Raw genomic sequence first — 21,945 nt, forward strand, 5'->3', positions numbered from 1 at the left:
AAGCAGCAATAACACAAGACAAAGCTTTCACTTTTTAACAGTTAAATTTTGAGTGTTAAGTAAAGACAAGACAAGGCTTGCCTGGGAAGCTCTAACTCAACTGAATAGCCACACGACAAACTGCACTAAAGATGTGAAGAATGGTTCTTGGGCAAAGTCCCAGAAGAATGCCAGTGTTTGTGGAACTGTACGAGACCAAGAACAATTAGCTTTAGGACAGGACAGCGTGACAGGAAAGGGCATTAGTTTACTTCATTGTTTAGAGAAAGAACAGTGGAGGGTTGTTTTTCAGACTGGACATCTGTGACCAACGGTGTTCCACAGGGATCGGTGCTGGGTCCACTTTATCATTTGTCATTTATATGAACAAATTAGATGAGAATACAGAAGGCATGGTTAGTAAGTGTAGTTATTGGAACCAGATGGATATTATTGACTATGAGATCCTTGTTTGGGGTGGTTAACCTGGACCAAGCAAGGATCCCTGGCTGAGTGATATAAACAGGGGATTCAGAGAGTCCCCTGACGCCAGGGACTGACTCTGAGCTGGTTCGTCACAGACAATGTACTGTGCACATGTAAGTAAAGGGTGACTTGGTGACGGGGTACCAGCCGCTGTGTAGTTACTTCAGTAGGTTTGTGGATGTCTCCAAAATTGGTGGTATAGTGGACATTAAAGAGATCTTGGTCAATTTGGTCAATGGGCTGAGGAGTGACAGATGGAGTTTAATTTGAGTCAATGTGAGGTATTGCATTTTGGTAAAACAATCAAGGGCAGGACTTATGCAATTAAAAGTAGGGCCCTGGATAGTGTTATAAAACAGAGACTGGATTAGTGGTGCTGGAAGAGCACAGCAGTTCAGGCAGCATCCAGCAAGCAGCGAAATCAACGTTTCGGGCAAAAGCCCTAAAACAGAGAGCCTAGGGGGTTCAGATATATAATTCTTTGAAGTTTGTGTCACATGTAGAAGGGTAGTTAAGAAGGTATTTAGCATATTTGCCTTCATTGCTCAAACCTTTGAGTATAGGAGTTGAGACGTTATGTTGAGATTGTACAGGATGTTGGTGAGGCCTCTTCTGGAGTATGTGTGTGCAGTTCTGGTTGTGCTGTTATAGGAATGATATTATTAAGCTGGAGAGGGTCCAGAAAAAGTTTACTAGGGATGGAAAGTTTGAGTTTTGAGGAGAGGCTGGATAGGAATTTTTTATTGGAGCATACAAGGTTGAGAGGTGACCTTATAGAAGACGATAAAATCATGAGGGATGTAGATAATGGCAGGTGTCTTTTCCCTAGGGTCGGGGATCTCAAGACTAGGGGCATATTTTTTAACATGACAAGAGAAAGATTTTAAAAAGACGTGATGGGGATCTTTTTCACACAGTAGTTTTTGTGTGGAATGAACTTCCAGAGAAAGTGGTGGATGCAGGTACCATTACAACATTTAAGAAATATTTGGATAAATACCATGAATAAGAAATGTTTGGTGGGACATGGGTCAATTGCATGAAGGTGGGACTGGTTTAGTTTGGGGTTATGGTTAGCACAGATTGGTTACCAAAGGGTCTGTTTCCATGCTGGATGACAGGAGACAAAGATAGGGAGCCACACCTTCATGTTGATAATTTTCTTTCACTGTGCTCAGGTCTACTTTTTTCAATCCAACCAACAGCAAAAATTTCAGCTTCAAAGAATGCCACACATTATTATCAGCACAAAAACTCTACCTAGGTATGTTTCAATATGATGTTTTGGATGCCTTTTTACTGTATGGGTAAAAAAAGAGTGCTTATTTGAATTTTAAAAGAATGCAGATGACCAAAATATTTTATGAAGAGAATGCAGCACAATATTCTGCCACTCCTTATATGATTGGTAAACTGGAATAGCTTGTTATTTAGTCACTCATGTTTTGCATAGTTCAATTTAGTCCACTGTTCACAGTGAAACATCAATCACATCATAACAAGCTGTGTATTTCCTTGAGTAGAAACATTGTTGAGAGATTCCCTGGAGTACAGAGATAACTAGCAGGAGCACTGACCATTTTCCTTCACAAACAGAATTTTCCCACCTGATGGCCGTGTATGTTTCCATTTCATCCGAAAATGAAACCATTTGACCTGTTTATAATATGTTTCAAAGAAATGAAACGCTCTTACACACATATAAAATAACATTTGAAAAACACAGCATGTAGGGACTGTGCTCATTTCTCTTGCAGATAACAGCCTCGCCAACTCAACCTTTAGCTCACCGGATCAATTTTGTTGTGCTTTCATTCTTTTCGAACATGGAGGGTCCTTTGAAAAATTGGGCTGCAATACTCCAGTGATGTAGTGAACTATTTGTTCACCCAGCTCCTTTAAAGAGAGGAATCAAGGTAATTGTGCTCACTACAGCAGCATCACTGAAAGGAATATCCACATAGCATGAGTCATGCATTCACAAAACTGTCAACGATAACGTGAAATGAATGAAAAAGTCCGGTTTGTTTCACCTTTCTGTTGAGTTTGGTTTCTGCTTTGTTTAATTGATTTATTGGTTACAAAATCTCCTTATTGCTGGAAACTGTTTGAAGACTTTGACACAAACTGGAACTTGAGTCTAGAGCCATAGAGATGTACAGCACGGAAACAGACTGTTCGGTCCAACACGTCCGTGCCGACCAGATGTCCTAAATTAATGGGGTCCCATATGCCAGCATTTGGCCCATATCCCTCTAAATCCTTCCTATTCATATACCCATCCAAATACCTGTTAAATGTTGCAATTGTACCACCACTTCCTCTGGCAGCTCATTCCATACACACACCACCCACTGTGTGAAAAGGTTGGCCTTTCGATCCCTTTTATATCTTTCCCCTCTCACCCTATCTTAAAGTAGTCCTGTTGCTTCTGGATCCACATGCACATTTTGAAGCAGGCCTCCAACCATCCCTGTAAGGATCCTGGTTAAGCCGCTATGGTCATTTAAAGGAGCACGTGTGGCAGGCGTACTGCCCAGTTTCTGATGCATTTGGCCGTCAGGTCAGGCATTAGGCATCCCCAGTTGTGGGCACCTAGATGTTGACCGCTACGAACAGTGAGCTGGCCACCTTCCAGGAGAGACCTTCGCCAACCCTGTTTCTAATTTTTCAAGGAAAGGATGGGTACTCCAGGATCCAACCGTGCTTCCACTGTCCTTCACTGTGAGCTAAAAGGCTGCAGAATGCCTCATGGTTAAAGTCAAAGAAAGGCGTTCGGGTGACAATGTGCTGATCTTGGTCCCAGCTTTTGCTCAGCTACTGCCTCGGTCGCTCGAATGTTGTGATTTAGTAGTCAGGTTGTCAGTGCTTGTCTGCTTCCATAACAACATCAAGCGTACACTTGACTATGCACAGATCAAGTCCAGTTGAGGCATTTTGCTGAGCTTTGTCACTTGTGTGATGCTTTTCATCTGTAACTAGGTTTTGTGGACAACTGTGAAACACTCAATGAGCTGTTTGTTCAGAAATGTTGTTGTGACTTGTTGCAAAATGACACTGGTGGACATTATTTCACAAAGCAGGAATCATTTGAATTTCCTGTTTTTCCACCACGTTGAGCCTCTACCTCATGTTGTTTGAACTTCTAAACAACTTTCATACATTTAAACACATGGACCCTGCTACAACTGGTCAGGAAGACACTCCAACATACATTTTCTGTGTGTCCTTATCACACAATCTGTTGAAATTCTGGTTGGTGAGTCAAATTTAGACTTCTCTTCCTTTGTTTTTTCTATCACCTTTTACTCCTTTTTTCCTTCAGCATTGGGAAAAGCCTGGAATGGTTTGCTACACTTTCTCAACCTTTCGCAAAGAACTTTGTCCCCGCATGCTGCTATTTCCTTTTATTAATCATCTACATCCCTTTAAGATACAACACCATGCAATTTTCAAGCCACCATCACTAGCTACATTCTTGCACCTATTTAAATTTGTACTTGTGAATGTGAATAAACTGAATGAAGACCAGCCATGATCTTAATGAATGGTGGAGCAGGCTCGATAGGCCAAATGCACTACTCTTACTTCTATTACTATGAAACTATTGAAGTACCAATTGCATATTGACAAGGATTGCATCAGTACTTATCCATTTTGATACTTATCACTAGACATATTAAAATTGGTTAGGAGAAAGTGAGGACTGCAGATGCTGGAGATCAGAGCTGAAAAATGTGTTGCTGGAAAAGCGCAGCAGGTCAGGCAGCATCCAAAGAGCCAGAAGAATCGATGTTTTGGGCATAAGCCCTTCTTCAGGAATGAGGAGGGTGTGCCAAGCAGGCTAAGATAAAAGGTAGGGAGGAGGGACTTGGGGGAGGGGCGTTGGAAATGCGATAGGTGGAAGGAGGTTAAGGTGAGGGTGTTAGGCCAGAGAGGGGGTGGGGACAGAGAGGTCAGGAAGAAGATTTCAGGTCAAGAAGGCGGTGCTAAGTCCGAGGGTTGGGACTGAGATAAGGTGGGGGGAGGGGAAATGAGGAAGCTGGAGAAATCTGCATTCATCCCTTGTGGTTGGAGGGTTCCTAGGCAGAAGTTGAGGCGCTCTTCCTTCAGGCGTCATGTTGCCATGGTCTGGCGATGGAGGATGTCCTTGGCGGAGGTGGGAGGGGGAGTTAAAGTGTTCAGCCACGGGGCGGATGGGTTGGTTGGTGCGGGTGTCCCAGAGGTGTTCTCTGAAACGTTCCACAAGTAGGCGGCCTGTCTCCCCAATGTAGAGGAGGCCACATTGGGTGCAGCGGATGCAGTAAATGATGTGTGTGGAGGTGCAAGTGAATTTGTGATGGACATGCAGGTCCTTGGCCTCCTCCATCACCAGACCATGGCAACACGACACCTGGAGGAAGAGCGCCTCATCTTCCACCTCGGAACTTTTCAACCACAAGGGATGAATGCAGATCTCTCCAGCTTCCTCATTTCCCCTCCCCCCAACTTATCTCAGTCCCAACCCTCGGACTCAGCACCGCCTTCTTGACCTGCAATCTTCTTCCCGACCTCTCCGCCCCCCACCCCCTCTCCGGCCTATAACCCTCACCTTAACCTCCTTCCACCTATCGCATTTCCAACACCCCTCCCCCAAGTCCCTCCTCCCTACCTTTTATCGTAGCCTGCATGGCACACACTCCTCATTCCTGAAGAAGGGCTTATTCCCGAAACGTCGATTCTCCTGCTCCTTGGGGATGCTGCCTGACCTGCTGCGCTTTTCCAGCAACACATTTTTGAGCTCATTTAAAATTGGTCCCAATGAATTGTATAGAAGCAAGAAAAGCCAACGAAGATCACTTGTTTTGAAAGGAACATCGAACATCATCAAAAGTGAATTTTAAAAGAACGATTGCCAAATTTAGATGTGTTTTGGAGTTACATCTGCCATTTGGTCTTTAAAATGTTATCCATGGCTCACATTCTGGTGCTGGCCCTACCATCTGACATCTTGACAAGGCTGTCAGTGTGTGCACAATAGGACAGCCACAGAAAATATGCAAGTTTTGGTGTCAGTCAGCATGTATCACTGATTAACCGCTAGCAATGCAACTGTGGAACTCACTGTTCCAACTAACACCCTCTCATCACCTCATACAGCTGAGTCCATACTCAGCAGTTTAAAGGGTTGGCCCGTAGAAGTATTTAAAATCAAATATTCTGAAATTAGTCACTGACTAATTTCTTCAGAGTGATTCTGCAATTGTGGAAATCTTTAGTGGCTTTCAGAGTTGTTTAAAGTTGTTGAAATCTATAGAAAGTGTTGAAGGATCTTGTCCTAACTTCAAAGGCTTTGCACTGGCAATTTGTCACAGACATGGCTTCGATAGTTTGCATCTGTCTTCATCTGCAGCATGACTGGGAGAGCGGGTAGGAGTCACACAGAGCAGGGCAAAGTGCCAGCAGAGAGAGGAGGAGAGGCAAGAAGAAGAGTGCTAAAAGGAGGCCATTTTCATCCGGGGGCCATTGGGGAATAATTCTCTGAACCTTAGAGAGGAACAATCTGTTAGATGACTTATCTGGACTGACAATCCTGACAGGAGTCAGCCACCATTCTTTAGGCTGACTTACAGCTTTAGAACAATGTGAGGATAACTCTGCCAGTGAGTCGGAGAGGGACAATTGACATGAACGTTTACACATCTGATTCATTCCAGGCTGAAGCTGCTGGTATTTGCCACATTTTCCAGTTGACGGCAATTCTTGGAACCTTCTTGGAAGCAGGCTCACCTACCATGAGAGATATCTGATCTTGTGTAGAAACAGAGGCAATACCTGCAAGTCTTCCAAGTCAGAGTTTCTGAACTGAGCTGGCTGCCTTCTGTGCTGCAAGTCAAGCTAAAACATTGAGCTGCAGGCAGTGTGTCACAGCTCGGACCACAAGATTCCTCATAGTGTTGGCCACCGCTTCCACATCAGAAAGGACGGGCTCTCACCTCTACACAAAAACCCTATACCAGGTTGGCACTAGATTCCTTGAAGTTTTGTTTTTCTGGTAGGCTTCCCAATGTATCATGGAATATAGTGTGTGCACAAATCTTCTTCTATATTCTTCCCAGTTCTTACTGGCCCTGCTCTTTGACCTCCTGCTCCTCCACCACAGATTAGATTGCAGTTACTGAGTAGTTAAAGAGGGAAAGGCATGGGCAGCACTGTGGTGAAGATGGAACATGTGACAGCAAGCAGTGCATACTTGTGCCACCCACAGTTTGAAAATCAGAAGAGATTGTGGGAAGTGGATTGTGAGAAGGAAGATTAGGTATGATAATATGATTACCTGCACTGGTTTCACCCAGATCTCTAGCCACAGTCTCAGTCCTGACTGCTCCAGTGATGATGAGCACCATCTCTTGTATTGTGGTGAAGATGTGCAGCTGTGCCTGTCCTCCTCTAGCAAGGGACTTCTGTCTCCATTGTGAGTTGCCTTATCCTACAAGAGCGTGTGTCAGTGTGTGCGGAGCAATGTGTTTAGGTCATGTGGCTGCAGTGGTTGGATAGTGTGAGGTCTGATGTGGGTGTGAGGCTTGAAGGAGTATGCATTGTGTGAGGGTGAGGTGAAGGTATGAACATTCGATATTGATCATGATTTATAGAGAGTGTTGGCTGGTGAGGCAGGCATGTGGTGAATTGCTCAGTTTGCAAGACTAGTGATGCAGTGGTGTTATACGGCATTGGAAGATAGACCCACTAATTTGCACCATGCATATAAGACTATAAGACCATAAAACATAGGGGAAGAAATTAGGCCATTCAGCCCATCGAGTCTGCTCCACCATTCAATCATGGTTAATACATTTCTCAACCCTATTCTCTTGCTTTCTCCCCGTAACCATTGATTCCCTTGATACTGAATCACCTATCTATTGCAGATTTAATGACCTGGCCTCCACAGCTATTATTGCGATTAGGTTAGTTAGTTATCCTGGCTTTGACTTCCACAGCTACCTGCCTTCTGAGAGTTTGTCTGGAAAGCCTCCTGACCCTCAGCAAAGATACCGCACCTCTTTAGCTCTGCACCACAAGCTCCAAGACTTCAAATCCAACATTGGTAAACCACTCCTTTGCCATGTTGTGTCATTTTTGTCCCTTTCTCAGATCAAACTAAATTATAGCTTTTTTCATCTTCTTCTGCCAAAATTAGTAGAGATGGCCTTGACACTGGACGATTCTTTGTGATCTCTCCACAGCAGATCTTATCCTCACATTTCTTACAATCGTTCCAAACTTCAAAACCTCAATTCTAACTCTGTTACAATTACAACCATGTTCCCTTCACCTGTAATGTTAACTTTCTTTTTGTGCACCTTGTTTGCAGCTGTAACTTTGTATTCCTCACTCTGTTCAGTCATCCTATGATCTTTGTACATTATTTAAACAAAAAGATGCTGGGGTTCACAGCAGGTCAGGCAGCGTGCGTGGAGAGAGAGCAAGCTAACGTTTCAAGTCTTGATGACTCTTCATCAGAGTTGATGTGAAGTGTGGAAGGGTCCTCAGCGTGCTGCAGTGCTCCAGTAAATCAGACCAAAAACTGAGGGAGAAACATCTCATCATTAAACTCGGTGCTTTACAACCTTCTGGACTCACTATTGAGTTCAACACCTTCAGATTGTGAATCCATTCCTTCCCCTTTCTTTCAGCTTTGCTTGTTACCTTCTCTGTCCCCATGTCCACTCTCCTCTCTCCCCACTCCAGTGGGACTGTCTGCTCTTCCCAGTCTGGCAGTTAAACCCATCATTGTTCTGCCACTCTCACATTCTGATCTCTTAATCTGAACCTCAACAACCATTCCCTCCTCGCAGTCCATTCGCGCCCCCCCCTCTCCACTGTTGCATAAATGCTGTCCCCTCCACATTTCAAGTCAGCTCCGATGAACAGTTGTTTAGACTCGAACCATTAGCTTACTCTCTGTGGATGCTGCCTGAGCCACTGTGATCTCCAGCATTTGTTGTTTTCAATATAGATCCCAGCATCTGTAATAATTTGCACCTACTTTGTATGTTATGGTCTGCCTGTATTTCACTGTAATTAGGTACGTGTGACAACAATAATAAATCAAATCACAATGAGAAGTGTAGACCAGCTTGAGCATCTGCTAGCTTTTCCCAATCTTGTAGATCCTATTTGGGGGAACAGCCACTCAACAGTGAGTCCAGCATTGGCTGCACTGTACAGTCATTTTAATAAGAAAGCAGCTGAATGTTTACATTTCGGCTCTTATCAAATTTCTTGGTCAGTCTGTATTCACCACAATTTGTGATCACATCAATTCTGCCACAGTGGTTATTACTGAGGGATAACATTAGCATTTATGTTGAGAAAGGACCAATTTTCATTAATTTATATTATGGCTGAGTTATTTTGATTTATTTTATCACCTACTTTCTAACCCCTTACAACCTGACATACCACCTTTTCAATGTTGGCCACAAGGCAGCACTTGGTGCCTATTCTCCACTTAGAGCTATTTTAAGGAACTGAAGTAAATATTAGTTTTGAATTGTCATTCCCTCACAGCTCCATAAGTGACTCTGATTCAAGAAGTTACATTAAAAAGCAATACATTGCTGAAACCCAACTGAGGACCTCAAATGCCTTGAAAGCACATATTGTAACTGTATAGATAGCAATTACACTAAACAAGGTCACAAAAATTAAAATGCACAATTCCAGTAATGTTCTACAGCCAGACATTATGTTAAATGAATAATCAGGAATGATTATTTTTTTCACCCATTACTTTGCTTAACTGAGCCATAACAATAAATCATCACTAAGCCAGACACTTGAAACTGCTTGAAGGCACAATGGAAATCATTTTTCATAAACTGTAGAAAATGATTAGTTTGACTGTTTGAGAGGTAAATGGGAAAGATGTTTGCATATGAACCAAACCTATTAATGCTATTGTTGCCTTTAAGCAGAGTTCCTAATTGTTCTAAACCAATTTATTTCATTTGTCATTTTCTAAAATCAAACTGAATATAATTTTAAACATAATGAGAGACGATACCAAGCAATTGTTGCATAAACCGAGTATTTTCATTCACAGTCATTGTAATTAGTAAAAGCTGTCAATATATTCAAGGAAAAGATAGACTTTTAGATGTTAAAGCTATCTGGAGAAAGCAGGAAAATGGCAGGATCAACCAGGATCATATTGAATAGTCATGCAGACTCAAAGAGCCAAATAACCCAACCCTGTTCCTAATTTTATGTTCCTATTTCTCAAAATGGCCAATGAACAAGTAAAAACTAACCTTCTGCTGAAGGGCAAAATTCTTATGAAGATTATTTGAGATTAGTTGAGTAATGTTCCCTTCCAATTCTCTTTTCATCTCTCCTTTAACCAAAAGATGCTAATTCATACTAACAGCTTTCCAATATTCCCTCACTGGCAGTCTGGTTCACAATCTGAACCTGGGACCAGTCAGTGTGTCAACCTTAATCCTGCATTGTATAGAACATTCACCCACAGGCCATCTTAGGATCCCTGGTCATGTTATTTGTAAATAACATTACACGTGGATGTTTAAGTGCATTCATGTTGAGTAGACCATCTTACAACATTATACAAGGCACCAGGGATAGCTAAAGCAATTTCCTATTCCAAATAAGCAAGCAGGTTGCCAAAGTAGTGGTTTTAGGTACCATCATACTGTCAACATTTTAATTTGGGACTTCCAAACTGTTCCTTCGATTGGACAAGCTCCTTCATAATGCAGCTGAAAAGATCACAAGAACACCAGTCCTGTCAAATGTTAACAGCTATCTCGCTATTTTAGGAATAGCACATTTAGTGTTCAGCATAAATGAAAGGCTGACTTAGACCAGAGATCGTAAATCAATATAGTGTGGTGTTGAGAATGTGCTGACAATAAGAATAAGGTGCAATTTAAAATTCGATAGAAAAGTCTCTTGAGGAGATGCTCAGCAGTATGCGGAGAGCTAGACTAAAACCTCAGCATCTTCGACATTTCAGTTTCTCTGACCCACCTCCTTCCTCCTCAATCTTACTCAGCTGGGGAAATAACTAATTTTGGTATCCGGTGTCTCCAAGAGAATGATTCAATCTGTTTCATTGCTGTTTTATGTAAGGTGGTCAATCTTGATGTAACTATTTATTTAGCCATCACCATTGGTGTTTGAATGGTAAATATTAATGCTGCTCCAGATCATTGTTCCCCTTTCACTTTCTGCTAACCCAAAAAGGTTTAAAAGGGATCTCAGGGGCAACGTTTTCGCACTGAGGGTGGTACGTGTATGGAAAGAGTTGCCAAAGGAAGTGGTGGAAGCTGGTACATTACAACACTTTAAAGGCATCTGGATGGGTATATGAATAGGAAGGGTTTATACAGATATAGGCCAAATGCTGGCAAATGGGACTAGATTAATTTAGGATATCTGATCAGCATGGGTGAGTTGGACCGAAGGGTCTGTTTCATTGCTGTACATCTCTCTGACTCTATGACTCTAATCTTGTCTTTCAATTTCACCCTTGCATGTTATTTTCTATCCTCCCGTGACTGACTCCTCGAAAGATCCCCCTGAATAGGGATCAGCTTCATTGCTCATTGTATTTTGAGGTCAGCCCAATGCTGAGCTCCTTCTCCTTTGCTTTCATGCCCATTGTATTGGCCAAGCATCTTAACCCTGCAAAGTGGACACTTCCTCTTGTGTTCAGATCCACTTCACTCTGGCCTTTTACGCTCTCTTACTCCTTTCATTGAGAACTGCTGGACTGATGTCGGTGTCTCAGTATCTCTGCTCCTCTCACGAGGAGGTTCCTCTCTCTGGGTATACAGCAGTCTGCTCTCTTAGCTTCAACCCTGGCGATGTCACGAAATCAGTCGACAAGAATGGTGCTGTTATTGGCAAAGCAACTTCTACCTAGCAACTGAACACCAGATCCCTGTCATCCCCCCCAACCCAAGCCAACCATCAAGCTGTCATTTACAAGACTGCCCACTGGCCTCATTTTCTCCAAAGATCTTCCTTTTATGGCCTCTAAACATAAGAGTCAACCAAACCCGATACTTACTTCCCAAGGTCCACAAACAGAATCAGCCTGCTAGGCCCATCACTTTGGTCTGTTCCTGACCAATTGGTCTGATTTCTTCCCACCTTGACTTATTTTCTTTCCCCTTCCTTTCTGCTCTCACTTACAACTGCCACCCTGCCAATGCCCTCAGCCATTTTAACAGTCTCTAGTTTCCTGGTCTTAACTGTCTTTTTTTCCACCGTCATCTGCAGGGTTTCGCTTCGTGATGTCCTCGTTGGCGGAATTGAACAATTTCAAATCAGCTCTGCAGTGAAATATGCCGGCCATTCTGCTGCCAACACGTAATATCAAGTCAGTTATGATCAAGTGTTCGATCATTTCTAACACATCATTTCAGATCCACGTGATCAAACAGAAGACCATGAGTTGACCATCAGAGTAATGGAGGTGATACAGTTTTGGGCTTTGCTGATGCAGCTCTGGTCTTTGCTGTCAAGATTTGAACTATTCGTTCAGATTATTGTTCCCAATCACTGCCAGACAGCCACTATTTTCTAGGCAGAAGTGGGTTCTGCAGATGCTGGAGATTAGAGTCAAGATTAGAATGGTGCTGGAAAAGCATAGCAGGTCAGGCAGCACCCAAGGAGTAGTAAAATCGAGGTTTCGGGCAAAAGCCCTTCATCAGGAATGAAGGATGGGAGCCTCGGGGGTGGAGAGATAAATGGGAGGGGATGTGGAGCTGGGGAGAAGATAGCTGAGAGTGCAATAGGTGGATGGAGATGGGGTTAAAGGTGATAGGACAGAGAGGAGGGTGGAGCGGGTAGGTGGGAAGGAAGATCGACAGGTGGGACAGGTCATGAGGATGGTGCTGATCTAGAAGGTTGGAACTGGAGTAAGGTGGAGGGAGGGGAAATGAGGAAACTGGTGAAGTCCACATTGATGCCATGGGATTGAAGGTCCCGAGGCAGAAGATGAGCTGTTCTTCCTTTGGGCGCCCTCCAATGCATCTCATCCATGTCCCGCACCTCTGCCCTCGAACCCCACCCCTCCAATTCCAACAAGGACAGAAGCCCCCTGGTCCTCACCTTCCACCCCACCAACCTTGGCATAAATCATATCATCCACTGACATTTCCACCACCTACAAACGGACCCCACCACCAGGGATACATTTCCGTCCACACTTCTATCCACTTTCCGTAAAGACCATTCCCTCCGTGAGCACCTGGTCAGGTCCACACCCCTCAACAGCCCACCCTCCTTTCGTGGCACCTTCCCCTGCCACCGCAGGAATTGCAAAACCTGCGCCCACACCTCCCCCTTCACCTCCGTCCAAGTCCCCAAAGGAGCCTTCCACATCCATCAAAGTTTCAACTGCACTTTAACACATGTCATTTATTGTATCCGTTGCTCCTGATGCGGTCTCCTCTATAACGGGGAGACAGGACACCTTCTCGCAGAGCACTTCAGAGAACATCTCCAGGGCACCCACACCAACCAACCCCACTGCCCATGGCTGAACACTTCAACTCTCCTTCCCACTCCACCAAGGACATGCAGGTCCTGGGCCTCCTCCCTCGCCACTCTCTCACCACCTGACACCTGGAGCAAGAACGCCTCATTTTCCACCTCTGGACCCTTCAATCCCATGTATTTAACGTGGACTTCACCAGTTTCCTCATTTCCCCTCCCCCCACCTTATCCAAATTCCAACCTTCCAGCTCAGCACTGTCCTCATGACCTGTCCCACCTGTCCATCTTCCTCCCTACCTATCCACTTCACCCTCCCCTCTGACCTATCACCTTCACCCCCACCTCCATCCACCTATTGCACTCTCAGCTATCTTCCCCACAGCCCTGCCTCCCTCCCATTTATCTCTCCACCCCTGAGGCTCCCATCTGCATTCCTGATGAAGGGCTTTTGCCTAAAGTGTCCATTTTCCTGATTCTCGGATGCTTCCTGACCAGCTGTGCTTTTCCAGCACTACTCTAATCTAGACTCTATTTTCTGTTTGTTACATTCAGAAGTGTGTTATTTCAGTGAAAAATTGTGTATTAAGTATGCAACATGATCTCATTCTCAGAGTTATACCTAGTTCCTTTGTGATGTTGGACTATTTTGAATTGAGACGTGTAAATGAATTAAGACACTGGCAGATAAGCTCATAATAAACTAATGCGTAGCATGTTAATCATTTTAGCAACTCCACGATTTATGTCAAAATTATTCTTTTTAAAGTTTTTACATCTCTCAGAACATGCAACACTTCCATCCAAATGAATTCATGCAATTTCTGATACAAAACCTGTAGTCATAGAGATATTGCAATTTCAGACACTATTTCAGCCCTTTTAGCTCTCAGTAAATCAATAAGTAAATCCTCACAAGTGCACCACTAACCATCCTAGAAAATAGAATCAAAGCCATTAGTTTACAGTGATCTCCCCGATGGGTGAATTTTGCATCCAAATCCTTGAAGAGTTCCAGTTTGATGCAGGCACGGATAATTATGATTGGAAAATCAAGACAATTGAAGCCTATTGTGTCCAGCTAGTTAATGGTTAATATCTGGTCACATTAGTGTTGATGTAGGGGCGTTTTATAAATCATTCAATATTCAAACATGACGGAGGTTCTGCCTTCTTAAGTCAATTTCTGTTTATTTGACAAGGGATTCTTATCAATGCTTTGGGGTTTACGTTACTCAATCCCATCCAGTAATTTATAGAAACTCCAAACCACCAGTTTTGAAAATGAATCCTGCTGATAACCAGCAAAGCACAATGGTATCAAACCATTTTCTTTCTGTGCAAAGTCTGCGTCACAGGTTCAGTAAAGTTGCTGTTGGAACCAAAATCAAATAGTCAAACAACATGAGACTAACCTTCTATATTAATCATTTAGGTGAAGGAACTAAACATAATATCTCCATGTTTACAGACAACACATAGGTGGGTGGGAGGGTGAACTGTAAGAAGGACGCAGAGATGCTCCAGTGTGATTTGGACAAGTTGAGTGAGTGAACAAATGCACAGCAGATGAAGAATAATGTGAATAAATGTGAGGTTATCCACTTTGGTGGCAAAAACAGGAAGACAGATTATTAGCCCAATGGCGATAGATTGGGAAAAGGGGGAGGTGCAATTAGATAAGGGTGTCCTTGTACATCAGGCACTGAAAGGAAGAATGGAGGTGCAGCAGTCAGTGAAGAAGGCAAATGATATATTGGTCTTCATAGAGAGAGGATTCACGTATAGGAGCAAGAATGTATTGCTGCCATTGTACAGGGCTTCAGTGAGGCCACACCTGGAGTATTGTTTGCAGTTTGATCTCCTTTTCTGAGGAGGAATGTTCTGGCTATGGAGAGAGTGTAAGAAAGGTTTACCAGACTGATTCCTGGGACAACAGGACTCACTTATGGAGAGAGGTTGGATAAGTTAGGACTGTATTCCCTGGAGTTCAGAAGAATAAGGGGACAGTCTCATAGAAGTGCATAAATTTCTCAGACGACTTGACAGGGTAAATGCAAGAAGGCTGAGGAGTCCAGAACCAAAGATCACAGTCTAAAATTAACGGTAGGGCTGGGATGAGGGAGAAATTTCTTCATGCAGGGAGTGGTGAGCCTGTTGAATTCTCTGTCACAGAAAGCAGCTTAGGCTAAAACATTGAATGTTTTCAAGAAGGAGTTAGATATCGTTTTTCAGTCTAAAGGGATCAAAGGAATGGGGAGAAACTGGGAACGGGATACTGGACTGGATGTTCAGCCGTGTTTCTATGTTCCTTCCCATTTTGACATACTCTGCCAATCTTACCACAGTCTGATATGATAGAAACCCTGCCAGAAACAGGCAGGCTTCACTTTAATATTCACTTGGGCCTGACAGTGCGTGAATAGAGTACAGCTAACCAATATATGTAGGACAAACGGCAAATTTAGGGAGTGTCCACCAGTGATTTTGGACTTGTCACTCTAACATTTACATGGAGACTGACTCTATTAATTTTCCTTAAAAAGACCCAAGATGCTTTCTAGCATTAGCGCTCCAACATTTACTTCTACTGACCACTAAGCTGGGTCAGGAGACCTCACAGCCCATCAGCCAGTCTGACTGTCTACCCTCTGTATGCTTCTGGAAACTATAAAGCCTTTGCAGCGTTGTTACAACTGAATGAAATAACTTTATTTATCTTTTCAAAATAAATGGTGCAAGTAAATGAACATTTCACGCTAGAAATGAAAGTTTGGGCATCTTCATGTTAATACTAGAGAACATGTTTATTTGAAACATTCAAAAATGTGTAATAAAATTATTGCAACAATCTTCTTCTGAGGAACAAATACTTACCTTGTGTTACATTGAACAAAGTCTGCGGTTATGTGAATCTCATTTATAAAACTAGATTGTTGTGTGCACATGGGAATTAGTCAGACTATATAATGACGTGTAAGTGTTAGGGATGCAAGTTCTGATCTATTCCCCAGTTTTGAGCATCAGTGACTTGCATTTTGCAGAGGATCCTCACTCACCATCCTCACTCACTCATTTGAGAACCTCTGCTATTCAGCAGTTTGAACAGGCAAGATCAAGAAGGCGACATTGGTCAAAGATAATATGTAATATTTTAAGTGAGATGTGGTTTTGTAGAAAAAAGTACTGGGTTTAGGGTCCAGACCACAATAGACACAACAGGCCTAGCTGTTTCTGGCAGGATTTCTATCATATCAGGCTGTGGTAAGATTGGCAGATTATGTCAAAATGGAACAAAACATAGAAACACGGCTGAACATCCAACACATTACCCTGTTCCCACTTTCTCCCCATTCCTTTGATCCCTTTAGACTGAAAAACTATACTTAACTCCTTCTTGAAAATATTCAATGCTTTGGCCTAAACCACTTTATTTATTGTGAAATATGTCATGGCTACTTGAGGGTAAAATTGGAGCAAGGGTTTATTTTCAAAGACTTGTCAAATGGATGGGGTTACAAAAGTGGTGGTAGGAGGCTGGGGGGATTAGGATCTGGACAAGAAAATGAAAATATTAAAATTGAGGTGTTTGGGACTTACAAGCCAATGGAGGTCAGTGAACACAAGGGTGATGGGTGAAGGGAATTTGTTGAATTAGGATGTAGGTGAGTACTTTATCTTTCTTCTTCCCTAACACTTACACATCATTATATAGTCTGATCGATTCCCATGTGCACACAACAATCTAGTTTTATAAATGAGATTCACATATCCGCAGACCTTGTTCAATGTAACACAAGGTAAGTATTTGTTTCTCAGAAGAAGATTGTTGCAATAATTTTATTGTCCTATTTTCACTTCTCCAAGACCCTCTTGTACTGTTCTCCCCAGAAGGTCCAGTCCTTGTTTTTAAGGGGTTGGTGGATATTGTGGGGTGAATGAGGTGGTAGTGTTAACCGGTCTGCCTCTGCTCCCCTTGCTCTAGCAATTTCATTAAACCTTTGAGGCACAAAGCTTCAGTGTGTGGGTTACTATGGCTACTGCACATAGCTCTAACCATTTGCTGCCAGTGATGATGTGCTGCTTTCTTTTAGGATGAGTACCACAATTTGGCAGAGGTGGCAGAGACCCATAGCGCCTGGAATTGGTAAGCGGCTGTGTTTTGGATTGGTCAACAGAAACCAATTCTGGGGCTGCTGCTGGAGATGCTAATCTGTAGAAGACAGTAGCCAGCTCCCCAGAGCTGTCAATCCAATCCAAGGTTTGATAGCTCACCAGGACCATAACTAGGGCTGTGCCTGGAGGATGGGACGGGAGAGTGGGTGGCACTGGTGATCAATTACCCGCTAAGACAGGTAAAATGCCCATGGAGGTGGCAAGAGTTTCCTGACTGGCCACGTAAGGCGTTCACTGCATAACAAATGCTGGAGATCACACACACGGTCAGACAGCAACCATGGAGAGAGAGCAAGCTAATGTTTCGAGTCTAGATGACTCTTCATCAGAGCTGACGTGAAGCGTGAGGGGGGCTGCATTTATGTAATGGTAGAGGGGAGGGGGTGTGAGGGTGGTGGGGTGTAGAGTGCTGGTGTAGAAAATATGTTGATTGTTCAGATCAAATGTGAGAGTGGCAGAACAATGGTTTGTCCAGCTGCCAGACTTGAAATGAGCAGAATGTCCCACTGGGGTGGGGGGAGGGGAGAGAGGACATGGTGACAGAGAATAGAACAAGCAAAGCTAAAAGAAAGGGAAGGAATGGGAGTTGATGCAGAATTTGAAGGTGTTGATCTCATATTAAATTGAGAAGACTGTAAAGTACCTAATCCGAAGGTGAAATGTTTCTCCTTCAATTTGCGGAGTGATTCACTGGAGCATTGCAGTGTGCTGAGGACAGACATGTGGGCATGTGAGCAGGATTCTGGGTTAAAATGACCGGCTACGGGAAAGTCGGGGTCAGGCTTGTCCACAGACTGGAGGTGTTCCGCAAAGTGGTCAGCCAGTCTGCGTTTGGTTTCTCCAATGTAGACTATACCACATTGGGTGCAAAGAATACAATGCACAAGATTGGGAGAGGTGCAGGTGAAATTATGCTTCACCTGGAAAGATTGTCTGGGCCTTTGGGTGGTGAGCAGGGAGGAGGTGGAGGGGCAGGTGCTGCACCTTCTGCGGTTACATGGGAAGGTGCTGTGGGTAGAGGGGGTGGTATTGCTGGTTGTGGAATGGACTAATGTGCCCTGAAGGGAACGATCACTATGAAATGTAGACTGGGGGAATGAGAGGAAGATGTTTTAGTAGTGATGTTCTATTTGCGTTGTCTGAAATGGCGGAGAATGATCATTTTTAGAATTTTTCTTTAGAATCCCTACAGTGTGGAAACAGACCTTTCAGCCCAACAAGTCCACACTGACCTCCAAAGAAGTACCCACCCAGACACATACCTAATTATCCCACACTTACCCCTAACTAATGCATCTAACCTACACACACCTGAATACTACGGGCAATTTAACATAGCAAATTCATCTAACCTGCACATCTTTGGATTGTGGGAGGAAACTGGAGGAAACCCATACAGACACTGGGAGAATGTGCAAACTCCACAAGACAGTCGCCCGAGGCTGGAATCAAACCCAGGCCCCTGGCACTATGAGGCAGCAGTGCTAACTGCTGAGCCATCATGCCACCCTGGGATTCTTTGAATACAGAGACTGGTGGGATGAAAAGCGAGGACAAATGGAGCCCAATTGCACTGTTGTGAGTAATGGGAAGGGGCAAGGGCAGAAACATAGGTGATAGGTTGAATGCATTTGAGGGCCCTATCAACCAGGGTGGGCAGGAAACCACAAGGAATCTGTGTTAGCAGCACGACTTTGGAAGGTGGCATCATCTGAACAGATGTGACTTAGGCGAAGGAACTGGGAGAATGGGATGGATATGGGGTGTGATGATCTGTAATGAAGACTTAGAGTCATGGAGTCATGGAGATGTAGAGCACGGAAACAGATCCTTCGGTTCAACTTGTCCATGCCAACAAGATATCCAAAATTAATCTAGTCCCATTTGCCAGCACTTGGCCCATATCCCTCTAACCCTTCCTACTCATATACCCATCCAGATAAATCTTTCCCCCTCACCTTAAATCTATGCCCACTATTTCTGGACTCCCCCCCCAGGGAAAAGACCTTGTCTATTTATCCTATCCATAGCCCTCCAACCGCACAACATCCTTGTAAATCTATTCTGAACCCTTTCAAGGTTCATTATATTCTTCCAATAGGAAGGAGACCAGAATTGCATGCAATATTCCAAAAGTGGCCAAACCAATGTCCTGTACAGCTGTAACATGACCTCCCAATTCCTATACTCCATACTCTGACCAATAAAGAAAAGCATACCAAACGCATTCTTCACTGTCCTATCTATCTGCAACTCTACTTTCAAGGAGCTATGAACCTGCACTCCAAGGTCCTATGACCTGCACTCCAGCAACACTGCCTAGAACCTTACCATTAAGTGTATAAGTCCTGCACTGATTTGCTTTTCCAAAATTCAGCGCCTTGCATTTATCTAAATTAAACTCCATCTGCCACTCCTCAGCCCATTGGCCCATCTTATCAAGATCCTGTTGTAATCTGAGGTAACCTTCTTCGCTGTCCACTACACCTCCAACTTTGGTGTCATCTGCAAATTTGCCAATTATATCACTTATGTTCATATCCAAATCATTTATGTAAGTGACAAAAAGTAGTGGACCCAGCAGCAATCCTTGTAGCACTCCACTGGTCACAGGCCTCCAGACTGAAAAAAACCCTCCACCACCACCCTCTGTTGAAAACTTTGAGGCTCTGTATCCAAATGGCTAGTACTCCCTGTATTCCATGAGATCTAACCTTGCTAACCAGTCTCCCATGGGGAACCTTGTCAAACGCCTTACTGAAGTTCATATAGATCACGTTCACCACTCTGCCCTCATCAATCCTCTTTGTTACTTATTCAAAAAACTCAATCAAATTTGTGAGACATGATTTCCCATGCACAAAACCATGCTGACTATCCCTAATCAGTCCTTGCCTTTCCAAATACATGCAAATCCTATCCCTCAGGATTTCCTCCAACAACTTGCCCACCACCAACGTCAGGCATAATTTGCTCCTACTTAAGGAGTTCAGTTGGCTCTCGTTCCTTCCCATGCCATTTTCTGACCTTCTTGTCTCCTGTGTTGTGTACAGGTCTGAAAGTGATTGGGTGCCATGAGCAGCACACACTGGTGAGGAGAATATCCAAGGGTGTTGAAAGATTCAGAGCTCAGATCAGAACCTCCTAGCAGTCTTGTGACGTTGTCTTTTTAACTTTGCTTCTTGTTTTTCTGACTTATGGTTGAACTGTGTACTGCTGTAATTTAATCTTTATTTTTTGCTTCATTCCTCTATTCTCTAAGGATTGTACCTTGGTACTCTGTACCAGAGATAGCGCGTGTGTTGGTGAGATTATTGCACTGTAACTAACCTTGTAAGTGAAGAAGTTGTACCTAGGTACCTTTGTACTTAAGATGGCACTGCTCGTGGCAACTTATAAACTTACCACTGTACTCATTGGAATATGGGTAACAATAAAGCTAATTGAATTCAGTTCATTCCCTAAAAGAACGTATACCACTTCTTTATTGTATGTAAATAGTTACAGAGATACAATGTATTGTACCTTGTATACAAAAAGAATCTTTTCTAGTTAGAGCAGAGATCTCCTGATCCACAATAGATCATGCAGGCTTCAGAGAAACATATTCCTGGAAGATACTGGTGGCAGTACATACAACATGCTGCTTATCCTCTCTGTACAACACCCAAAGGCCTGATAAAATGCTCCCCAGTGCCTCTGTGAGCTGTACAGCCAACGACTATAGCTCCCAGTTCTCCTGGAGACCTCTCAGATATAGCTGAGGGAAGCAGCTGTAAAGCAAACAGATAGAGAACAAGTGCAGCTCTTCCCTTGTGATTTTTTTTACACTTAACAGTTTCGAAATTTTGCCCTGAATAAGACTCAGGCACTAAATGGAGATTGTGTCAACCTAATGATGAGCTTTCTGTGTAATAGCTAATCTAATGCTGTCCGTATTGCACCCGCTGAAATTTTAATTTCACACCATGCCCCCACCATGTTCTTGATCATCTCTTGAGAAATCCAATCCCAATATTATCCTCCCCAATGCTATCCCATTAATTCATCACAATGTAACTTTCTATGAACCCTCCTCCAGATGACCATCCCTCAGACCAGTGAGATGTCGCTCAGAGGTAGGACCAGAGGAGCCTCCTCCAATATTAAAATGGGTGAAAATGTGGTGGGGATCAACTCATTACCTACAGTGGACCCAAAGTTTACCCAGCATTAATCGCTGAGGGAGGGAAAACATTCGACACAATGTGTCTTTTCTCCGTTTGTTAAATAAAGGAAGGAAGCATTGGAGAAAATACCAAAGTGACTTACAGACAATATAAGCATTTCTGAAGTATAGCCATTGTTGGTGGTGTCAGAAACTCAGCAGTCAATTTGTCCACAACAAACTCCCAAAAACTGCAAACAGATAATGGCTTGATAATTTGTTTCGCTCAGTCTGATTGGGAGATTGATATTGGCCAGGGCATCATGGGAAGGTCCCTGCTTTCTGCCATTGCGTTTACTTGAGAGAGGGGATGTGGCCTCAGTTTAACGTCTTCTTTGAATTATGGCACCTCTGATAATGTAGCACTTTCTCAATTCTGCATTGGACTGCCAGCCTGAATTATAAGTCTTCTAGGGGAGGTGGGGGATGGGGACTTGAAACCATAGCTTTCTGAATAGACGGCAAGAGTGCAAGCACTAAGTCACAGCTGAAACAAGAAGTAAGATGCAAGGCATTCATATGTACAGTCAGTTAGAATCATCACAGCAGGCTGTGATGGCAAAGGAAGTAGGGATTGTAAGCCTGAGTGT

Source organism: Chiloscyllium punctatum, chromosome 7 (assembly GCF_047496795.1).
Source record: "Chiloscyllium punctatum isolate Juve2018m chromosome 7, sChiPun1.3, whole genome shotgun sequence".
NCBI lineage: Eukaryota > Metazoa > Chordata > Chondrichthyes > Orectolobiformes > Hemiscylliidae > Chiloscyllium > Chiloscyllium punctatum.